Source organism: Elephantulus edwardii, unplaced genomic scaffold, assembly GCF_000299155.1.
Source record: "Elephantulus edwardii isolate Elephantulus edwardi_28Jun2011 unplaced genomic scaffold, EleEdw1.0 scaffold00135, whole genome shotgun sequence".
NCBI classification, from domain to species: domain Eukaryota; kingdom Metazoa; phylum Chordata; class Mammalia; order Macroscelidea; family Macroscelididae; genus Elephantulus; species Elephantulus edwardii.
The window spans coordinates 4093919-4105546 of record NW_006399885.1 but is presented as its reverse complement, the minus strand read 5'-3'; the positions used below and the strand labels follow the sequence as shown (position 1 = coordinate 4105546).

Sequence of the window (11628 nt, the reverse complement as noted above, 5' to 3'; positions counted from 1 at the left end):
GGTGACTGGGGTAATCGGGATGGGTGTGTCAGTGGCGGTGCGGTTGGCGCAGGATAGAGCAGGGTTTAGAGCTGTTGTGCATAGGGTCGCTATGAGTCGGAAACGACTCGATGGCACGTAACAACAGCAACAACATATACAGAACAGATTATCCAGGATGTTGGGCTCTAGACGGAGAATTGTGGCATCAGGATTAGAGGTGGACTCTAATGAGGATATTTGCATATTTATTCAAACAGTCTGCATTATGCAGATGACACAACTCTGCTTGCTGAAACTGAGGAGGACCTGAAGCACTTGCTACAGAAGGTCAAGGACTGCAACTTTCAACAAGGATTGAAGTTCAATATCAAGAAAACAAAGACTCTCACCACTGGGCCAATTGACAGCATCATGATAAATGGTGAAGAGATTGAGATTATTGGCATCTTCAGTTTGCTTGGTACTAGCATCCAGGAAATTACAAGATGAATTGAAATGGGAAAATCTGCTGTCAGAAACCTCTCCAAAGTACTGAAAAGCAATGATGTCGGTCTGGAGACTAAGGTATACCTGGTACAGGCCATGGTCTTTGCAATTACTTGCTCTGCATCAGAGACCTGGACAATGACTAGGGTTGATAGAAAGAGAGTTGATCCCTTTGAGATGTGGTGCTGGAGAAGAGTATTGAATATACCATGGACTGCTAGGAGAACAAACAAATTCATCCTGGAGAGGGTGAAGCCGCTCCATGGAGGCAAGGCTTCTAAAGCTTTTCTGACATAATTTGGACATGTTGCAAGGCAGGATCAGTTCTTGGAGAGGGACATCATGCTTGGGAGGGTGGAGGGATAACTCAGGAGAGAAAGGTCCTCAATGAGATGGATTGATTCAATCACTGTGGTAATGGGGATAGGTGTGTCTGAGACACTAAGATTGGCAAGAGATAGAGCAGGATTTAGGGCTTTTGTACATAGGGTGCAGGTGACTCGACAGCACATAACAACATGTCTTTGTAATGACCTTTTGCTTTCTTCGTGGACAGTATTTTTTTATATCTTCCCACAGTCCAGGGTCCCAAATCTATTCCTGAGATGCTATCTAAATTAAGATAGGAGAGACTCAAGGTCAAATTTTGGTTCCTGTGTATTTAACTGCCTTTAGTTTTAGTTTGAACTTGCAGTTGAGTAGTTGATGGTCTGTTCCACAATCAGCCCCTGGCCTAGTTTTCACAGCTGATGCTGAGCTTCTCTAACAATTCTTTCAACAGATGTAGTTGATCTGATTCCTGTGCATAACATCATGTGAAATCCATGTGTATAATCTGTGTTTAAGTTTCTTATAAAATGTATGTGCAGTGAATAAATCATTGTATAAAATCTATCATTCTATCCCCAGCCTCATTTCTATCACTCAGTACATGTTTTCCTATTGCTGATCCTTCTTCCATTTTCCCAACATTTGCATTCCAGTCACTCGTTATTATTAATACATCTTGGTTGTGTGTTTGAGCAATTTCTGACTGCAACAGTTGGTAGAAATAATTCGTTTCCTCCTCTTTGGCTCTAGTTGTTGGAACATATCTTTGAATGATAGTTGTATACATTGGACTTCCTTGTAGGCATATGGATATTATTCTGTTGCTCATTACATTATATTTCAAGATAGATCTAGAAATGGCCTTTTTATCAATGACCTTATTTTTCCTCACATTTTCATGTCTAGCTTAGTAAATGATATGATTGTCTGATTCAAATATCCTCATGCCAATCCATCCCATTTCACCAATATCTAGTATGTCAATATTTATTCATTCCATTTCTTCCTTAAAAATGTTCAATTTTCCTACGTCCCTGCTTCTCACATTCTGTGTTCCAATCATTAGTACCTGCTTACGAATGATCCTCCTCATTTGTGTTTCCAAATTTGAGGGCTCAGCTTCAGGTGCCATATCTGCTAGTCTTCTCCAAGTGTATGCTCTATTGTACATAGGATTTTAGAAGGTCTGTTATTTTAGAAGTGAATACCCAATCCTTCTTCCTAGTCTGTCTTAATATGCATGCTTAGCTTACGAAGAAATATTTGAAAGATAAGTATTTTCCTGAAAAATAAAAGCTGATGAAAGATACTTCCCCACTATGAAAGGATTAGATTAAAACTAACCACCTGTGAAATGAAGATGACAACCTTCCTTATAAAAAATAAATACATGAAGTACTTACTAATCAAAATAAAATAATGTGGATTCCAATAGGGATTACATCTCATCATAAAGAAAACAATTATATCCACAGCTAGAGCAATAAATACCATCATGATAAGTGGGTGGGGGAGGGGAAATGCTTTGATACAGTAGTCCATTATTAGTATCTTTAAAATATATTTTACTAAAAGCCAAACCAAAAATCAATTGGCAGAGTCTATTACCCCTCATTGTGAGCCTCCATCAGGCTTGAGGAGCTATGACTTTGTATTCATCGCTGGCCCTTAAAGTGGAGTTGGTGCTTTGGTTATCAAAATGACTCATATTGCCTACACACTGGGGCTCTTTATTTAGAAACAGATTCAGTCAACAGTTAAATATTGGACAAATTACTCAAATTTAAACAATTCCAACTTGAGGTGATAGGACTAATATCATTGCCTACTCACTTAGGAGTATCTTGATCTCATGTTTTTTGTAATTTTCCACATATATGATAAAATAATTCAGTTAGGTTATTTAGAATATCTAAATAGATAGAATTCTCTACCTAGGTTAAGTAAGTAAACATCAGAAATTCCACTCTTGGTACTCTTACAGTTAGAGTAAAGCGTGGGCATTGGGAATTTTAAAAAGCTCCATCATTTGTGTAGCCAGTGTTGAGTTTTTTTTATCAACTTTTACCACTTTTAAGTATTCATTTGTCTGGTACATAAAACAAATCACAATAGCTTATCCAGGCCCCTGCTTAAGTGATGAAGAGGATAGAGTTTATGACACACTTCACTGTTTTCTACTTCGTTGGAACTTTACTGTTAGTTGTCATTAGGTATCATTGAGCATCATGCATAGAAACACTATGAACAACAGATTTGAGCCCTGTTGTATCCTGTGCCGTTCTCATCATCTCTGATTACTTGATCCCATTGCTGTAGTCACTGTATCAATCCATCTAATCTAAGGTCTTCCTCTCTTTCACTAACCCTCCTCCTTTCCAAGCATGATGTCCTCATCCAGGGAATAGCCTACCCTAGCAAGATGCTCAAATTATGGGAGATGAAGCTTCATCATCTTTACCTTCAAGGACATTTGGGCTTCACTTTCTCCAAAACACATATTTGTTCTTTTGACAGTCCATGTGCATTCAGTACTCTTCTCCAACACCACATATAAAAGTATCAGTTATTCATTTGTCATTGTCCAGCTTTCAGATTCATAGTAAGTAATTTCAAAAAAAGACCATAACATCAATCAGGTGCACTTTAGTCTTCAAACTGGCATCATTTCTCCTCAGTAATTTGTAGAGGTCTCTGACAGAAGACTTTCCCAATTTAATATGTTTTTTAATCTTCTGACTGCTGGTATCAATTCAAGTAAGATTAAAATGGTGAAAGTTTCAATCTTTTCTCCATCTATTCATCATGTTGCCTATAGGTCCGGTGGTGAGGATTTTTGTTTTCTTGATATTGAGATGTAATTCATATTAAAGACTGAAATCTATGATCTTCTGTAGCAAGTATTTCAAGTTTTCCTCAATTTCAGTAAACAATGTTGTGCCATCTGCATAATGCAGGTTGTTGATTGCTCTTACTGCAGTCTAATACCATTGTTGTTAGTTGTTGTTATGTGCTGTTGAGTCGTTTGTGACTCATAGCGGCCTTAAGTACAACAGCCCTAAACCCCGCTCTATCCTGTGCCAATCGCATTGCCTCTGACACACCCATCCCAATTACCCCAGTCACTGAATCAATCCACCTCATAGAGGGCTTTCCCCTCCTGTGCTGTCCCTCCATTCTACCCAGCATGATGTCCCTCTCCAAAGACCTGTCTCTCCTTGCAACATGTCCAAAGTATGTCAGATGAAGCCCCAGAATCTTTGCCTCCAAGGAGTAGCCTGGTTTAACCCTCTCTAGGATGAATCTGTTTGTTTTCTTGGCAGTCCATGGTACATTCAATACTCTTCTCCAGCACCATAGCTCAAAAGGATCCACTCTCCTTCTGTCCTCCCTAGTCATTGTCCAGCTCTCTGATGCATAACAAGTGATTGCAAAGACCATGGCCTGTATCAGGCGCACCTTTGTCTCCAAAGAGACACCGTTGCTCTTGAGTACAGCAGACTCTCCCATCGCAATACGTTTTCTGATTTCCTCACTGCTGGTGCCAAGAGTGTTGACTGTGGAGCCGAGCAAACTGAAGCTGTGAACGATCTCAATTTCTTCACCATCCATCCTGATGCTACCAATTGGTCCAGTGGTGAGAACCTTAGTCTTCTTGACATTGAGCCTCAGTCCATACTGAAGGCTGCAATCCTTGACCCTCTGCAGTAAGTGCATGAGGTCCTCCTCAGTTTCAGCGACCAGGTTGTGTCATCTGCATAACGCAGATTGTTGATAGATCTTCCACCAATCCTAACACCACACGTCTCCTCATAGAGCCCAGCCTCTCGGATAATCTGCTCTGCATACAGGTTGAAAAGGTATGGAGATAGGACACATCCCTGGAGCACACCCTTCCCAATTTTGAACCATTCAGTGTTGCCCTGCTCTGTTCTGACTACTGCCTCTTGGTCCAAGTATAGGTTTCTCATTAGCATCATTAAATGTTCTAATACCATACTCTTCATAAATCCAGCTTCTTAAATTATTTTATCAGTATACAGGTTGAATAAGTATGGAGAAAAGAGAAAACCCTGACACACACTTTGCTCAACTTTAAACCATTCTGTGTTCCCTTGCTCTGTTCAGAGAACAACTTCTTGGTCTAGGTATAGATTTCGTATGAGTGAATTAAGTCTTCTAGGATTCTAATTCTCAAATTCAACCATAATTTCTATTGATTCACAAAGGATGCCTTTGCAATAGTCAATAAAGCACAAATAGACATTTTTCTGGTATTCTCAGCTTTCAGACAGGAGCTATCTGAAATCAGGAATGATATCCCTGGTATCATAGCCTCTTCTAATTCCAGCTTGTACTTCAGTTTCAGGAAATTTTGGGGGTTTAGTAGTAAGGAGATGCACTTCCATTTGGAAGACACACAGTTCAAATACACCACCTTCACCTTGGGAGAAAGATGGGCAATCTCCTTCTGTGTAGATTTAATGCCTCTGAAAACCTGCTAAAGTGTCAGCTATGAGTCAGTTCCTATTGGACAGTGCATAACAATAACAACATCAATACCCTCAGCAAGGTGAATTGACACAGTAACTATAACAATAGACTTTAGCAAAGTAACACAGTGAGGATGGCACAAGAAAGGGCAATGTTCAGATCTGTTGTTCTCAGTGTCTTTCCCCCATGAGTTTTAGTGACTGGATGACACCTAACATTAACACAGTAACAAGGAGCTCTGGTGGCATTTGATAATGAGTTTCATTGCTAACCAAAAGTCAATGATTAAAAGTTACCCACAAAACTAAGGAAGAAAGGTGAGCAATACACTTCTTCCAAGGATTTTAGCCTTGGAAATCTCCTAGAGTGTCACTATGAATCAGAATCAACATGATGGCAGTGGGTTTAACAACAAATATATGTCATGGACTGCCAGAGCAATGAATAAATCTGTCTTGGAAGAAGTACAAAGTCATAATACTCCTTAGAAATGAGGATGGTGAGACTTCATCTTACTTACTTTGGCCATATTTTCAACAGGGATCAGTTATTTAAACAAAATTGAGCCTTTCAGTTTTATGAAAAATAACTTATGATTCAGGAACATATGTTTTATCATTTTTTAGTTCTTACTTAAGTTCTTTCAACAATACTTTGTAATGGTTAGGGTTAGATCTTACAGTACTCAAATTATAATGTATTTCCTATATAATCATTCTATAATTGCCATTTATTCCTCATTGTATATAAGTCTTTCCTAATAATGGATATTCTATTTTTATGTTTGTTGTTGTTGTTAAGTGCTGTTGAGTCAAGCATGATTCATAGTGACCTATGAGACCTGACCCCTGTTCTATAAATATCATCATTTCACCACATTCATAGTTTTCAGAGTCATGTTGTTTAGGAAGTGGATGCCACTGCTGCTTCCAAGCCTGTCTCAATCTGGGAGCTCCACCAAATACTGTCCATGATGGGTAACCATTACTGTATTTGACATACCTGTAGTACAGTATTTAGCATCATAACAACTTCAGGTTACCTCAGTATAACAAATTGACAGACCAGTGCTGTACCACTTGGAAGAATGTTCATCCCAAACAAAGTTGACACCAGGCTTGAGGGCCTAAGGCTCAAGGGTCCAACCAATTTTTAAATACAAAGGTCTGCCCACCAAGTTCTGACACTCTGAACAAGAAGAGGCTTCCAGCCCAGAGCTCATTGTTATGTCAATCTAGCAAGTCCAACCAACTCACACAGGATTGTAGACAAAATTAAAAAAAACCCAAACAGTCCACATCCAACCTTTACCAAAATGAGAACACACCTTCCAGAACCCAACTGCAGTATTTTTTACATTTTCATAGGGAAAATGTGTTGCTGTTGTTTTCATATATCCTTTGAGGTTTTTGTCAAACTCATAGTCACTCTATACAGGCAGAAAGAAGCACTGTTTGGTCCTGTGCCACTCTCACATTTAATGCCATATTTAAACCCATTGTTGTAGCCACTGAAATCCATCTTATTGGTATATTGCTTTTATTTCATTGCCAGATCATCTACTGTACAAAGTATTATGCCCTTCTTTTTTAGTTTATTTTGCCATGGAAGCTATCTGTTGGAACCTGTCTACCATGAGTAAATTTACAGGTATTCAAAATACTAGTGGCATTACTTCCAGCATCCTAATAACACATGAGCCAGTAAGTACAGCAAACTAACATAAGAGTGGGAACTTTACCTATAACCTTATTAATATGATAGATAAAGAGAAGGGATGTCTTAACAATCAGTCTGCCAGCATCCATCACATCAAATATCCATTTGGATGCCTCTTTCCACTTGCAGTACGAACTCAAAACTGCCTCAAGGAAACAGTCTCAGCCTCACAGCCTCAAATTCAGAATCTAAGTTTTCTTCATTGGAAACTGATATTCTTCCTCAAGTTCCTATGATCTGTAATCTAAAAGAAAAGTAATCTGGCTCTTCTAAAATCAAGTTTACAATTATACCCACCCATTCACTGCTTTCAAGTCAAGTCTGACTCATAATTATTCAAAATTAGTTTTTCAGGCTATACATTTAATTGGAGAAGAATATCCATCTTTTTCCCACTATTCTCATTCTTCACAGTGACTATTAGCTTCACACTACAGATTTTTCATTTAGAGGCCCAAGTAATTTTTTTTTTAATTTTTGTACTGGTTTACTTAAAATTTCATATACATTATTTTTCACACCAGATCTTTCCCATTTGCTTCATTCATCAAATTGTGTGATGCTATGATTAACCACCGCCACACTCTTCCCATCCTCATCCCTCTGCTCCCTACCTACGCCCTTTGGATTCTGCAATAATGGTCCTACACAATTTTTGTCCTTATGGAACTAAGTTCACTTAGCACAATATAGAGGCCCAATCCTTAACCTCCTACACTCCCAGACTTCTTTGGCAGTTCAAATCCATCAACAACTCTGAGAGAGAGAGTTGGAGAGCTGGACAATCTTTTCTCATGTGATTTACAGCTTTGGAAACTGACTGGAGGCTCAGTTGTGAGTCAGTTCCAACACTATGGCAATGACCTTGACTCTTATTTTTTTTTAATGTTTATTGAATAGCTAATATATACAAGCAGAAACCACTTGAATCTTTATTGACAAGACTTTGGAAGACAGCATGTAACTTACTAGAATCTAGAAATAAATAAATAGTCATAATTCAAGCAAATAATTAGTTCACTGACTTCTTAGATAGATGAACTTTCAGTATTTTGCCTTAATTTGAGTTTGTGGCGTTTAAAAGAAAATTTCTCACATATTATTTCTATACCAAAAATATATATTGTTGTTGTTATGTGCCACCCAGTCATATGCAACTCATAGCAAGCCTGTGTACAATAACTCTGATCTCAGCCCTACCGAAGCCACTCTCACTAACACTCACACACCTACCCCCATTATTTCAGTCACTGTGTCAATTAATCTTGCCTGGGTCTTCCTCTCCTATGCTGTCCCTCAACTGTTCCAAGCATGACATCCTTCTCCAAGGATTGATCCCTCCTGACCACTTGCCCAAAGTATATGAAACAGAGCTTCAAAATCCTTACCCCCAAGAGGTAACTTCATTTCACTTTCTCCAAGACCGAAATGTTTATTCTCTTGACAGTCCATGGTATTTTCAATATTCTGCTGCAGCATCACAACTCAAAGGCATTGATTTTTCTTCTATCATTCTTAATCATTGTCCAGTTTTCTGATGCAAAGCAAGAAATTGCAAAGACCATGGCCTGGATCAGCACACTGTAGTCCCTAACATGACATCATTACTCTTAGGCACTTTGGAGATGTTCTTGACAGCAGACTTCTCCAAAGCAATTTGTCTTTTTATTTCCTGACTGCATGTGCCAAGAGCGCTGATTGTGGAGCTGAGCAAGGTAAAATTGTTAAAAACTTCAATCTTTTCTCCATCTAGTATGGTGCTGCTACCAATTGGTCCAGTGGTGAGAATCTTTGTCTTCTTGATGTTAAACTTCAATCTATATTTAAGACTACAGTCTTTGAACTTATGCAGCAAATGCTTCAGGATCTTGTTAGTTTGGGAAAGCAAGGTTGTATCATCTGCATATTGCAGGTTGTTTTTTTTCTTTTTCTTTTTTTTCTCTGTCTCCATGTAAAAATGTTTATTTGGACTAATGTTTAGAATACAGGAACTAAAGAGGGAGAGAAAGACCTCAACTCCAAAGCAATATAGTTAATTAGTGTCTGCCTATGCCCAAGAGGAAAGGCCACTTCAGGGTACCCTGGAACAGACACTCCACCAGCTACTTAAAGTCAGTGCCACCAGGCAGAAAATTGAGGGGTTGGGGTGTGAGGACCTTATGCTAGTGAGTGTGCAAGGGAAGAAAGGGATGTCTGCAGTGGCCCTGGGACCTGAGAACCAGGGTGCACAGGGCAGGGGCAGAGGCGGCCTCTACTTAAGGGCAGGAGGATTAATGCCCAGGTCCAGGAAGAACAAAAAGGGGATTTGGAGGTAGGCTTTTACATCAATAAAAAGCAGGTACATTATCCAACATCCGTCTCCCTGTGGTCCCCAGCTGCTTACCTGGCCCCTGGTGCTTCCCCTCTCCCCACAAAATCAAAGGAACAAGGAGGGGAGGTAGGAAATTCTGAAGGCTGGGAATGCTTCAGTTACTAGAAACACCAAGTGAGCACAGGCGGGAAATCCGGGTGAAACTGCTGTTCCCCCTGGGAAGGGTGGGACAAGACTGAGGTAGGGGTGACCAAGAGCGTCCTAGCTTGGGCAAGGATCCTCTGTAGCAGGAATGGGAGTCACGTAGGCCTCTCTGGAGGGAGGTGGCAGTGGGGTTAAGCAGCATAGAGCATGGAAGCCTGCAGGTACTGCCCCGGCCTTTTGTGTGCTCCCAGAGCCCCTGCAAGAGACCTGGTCTGGTCCTTGGGGCGGGAAACCTTGACGACCAGAGTGGAAGCAGAGCCCAGAGAGAAGTGTGCTGCTTTTTTCTGGAGGACGCTGTGCAAGTGAACCCTGTTACAAGCAGGGCCTGGGCCCAAGGCAAGCCGAGTGAATGCACTTCATGGAGAGCAGTGAGGAGCTGGACCCACAGGTGAGCCCGGGGCAGCACACTGCTCCTTTCTCCCTGAGGACCTGGGGCCAGAGGTGGTCAGAGCTCCACTCCAGCTCGCTGCTGCCAAAGGCAGGTTGGCACAACCACCCCAAGGTTCTCTGGACTTGTGAAAGATGGAGGAGGGAGGGTGGGTGTGAAAAATAAGAGGAAAGAAACAACCCTAGATGTGGGGGGAGCAGGAGACTGCCACATCAAGAGGAGTTCTGGTACTGGTAGATGGATGCTTTCTCTTTTAGCAGGTCTAGACACAAGTGGCAACTCCAGCTTCCTTCAGGAGGCTCGGACATGGACGGTGTGAGACAGTACATGTGGTGGCCACGGTCACAGTTATCACAGACGAGCAGCTGGTCTTCATTCTCGGAGGTGCCACAGATGTTGCAGCACTTGCACTCGATGCACTGCCAGCGGTAGGTCTTCACTGCTGCCATCATCACGGGGGGTGAACTGAAGGCAAGCCGGGTGGCCTGAGCGGCCACAATCAGAACAGGACACCAGCTCCTCAGGCTGTCCGGTCTTCTTGTTGATCTTCGAGTCCCCCAAGCAGAAGTCACAGTAGTTGTTAGGGAGGGCCAATCCATCAGGGCCTTTCTTGGATTTCTGCTCCTCGGACCTCTGGGAAACAGGTGTGGGAGGCTGAGAGTCTTCCTTGTCTTCACCCTCCTCCTCAGCCAAATGGGAGTGGGCATAGTGGCAACTGAGGCCTGGCCGGTTCTTGTAACGTTTCCCACAAATGTCACAGGCATAGGGCTTGTCCTGGTCCTCCAGGATGGCAGCATCCAGCTTCTTACGGGTGCTGCTCACACCTTTACCCTTGGCTTTGCCTTTGCCTCGACGCTTTGGGGTGTCTTCTTCATAGTCCTCATCATCAAGGTCATCCAGGAAGTCATCTGGTTCTAGGATCCACTTCCTAGCCCGACTGTTGGTCACAGGAAACTCGCCCAGACTATCATCATCAACTCGGGGATCTGGGGCACCTCGCTTCTCCAGAGGGTCAGTGCGCAGCAGAGCCTCTAAACTGCTGCCATCCTGAGAGATAAGGCCTTCCTTCTTCAGGGTCTGGTCTGTGTCTGGTTTAATGGATGGGAAGGAGAGTCGTGGATCTTCTGGGGGGTGGGCTCATCGCTTTTTCCTCCAGCGTCGGGCAGGGTAGGAGTACAGCTGCCCAGAGGCCAACCCTGGACCCTGGTGTCGCTTTTCCATCCAGATATAGCAGTTGCTCTGGGCTACTCCAGTCTGTGAGTCCAAGAAAGGCAGGCGTACGCTACAGCTCAGCACAAAGGCGAGCATTGTAATTGTGACACTGTTCCATGGCATCTTTGTAATACTGCTACCCGAGGAGCTTCACGACATTCTCCACCACGGCCGCCATCTTCCCTGCTCCTCTCCCTCAGGCCGGGAGGACCCCTGCATATTGCAGGTTGTTGATGAGTCTTCCTATACATCCTGATGCCACATTTCTCTTCATAAAGTCCATCCTCCCAAATTATCTGCTCTGCATACAGATTGAAAAGTTTTGGAGACAGGATATATCCCTTACACAACCCATTCCTGACTTTGAACCATGTAGTTTTTCCTTGCTCTGTTTTGAGGACTATTTCCTAGTTCAAGTATAGGTTTCACATAAGCACAATCAAGTGTTTTGGGATTCCCATTCTTCTCAAGATTAATCACAATTTGTTGCAATCCACACAGT

General features: G+C 41.9%; 1 pseudogene; it reads right to left on the bottom strand.

The window, feature by feature from the left end:
• Positions 1–10126: 10126 nt before the first annotated feature.
• On the bottom strand, positions 10127–11304 carry LOC102866648 (annotated as a pseudogene).
• Positions 11305–11628: the final 324 nt, after the last annotated feature.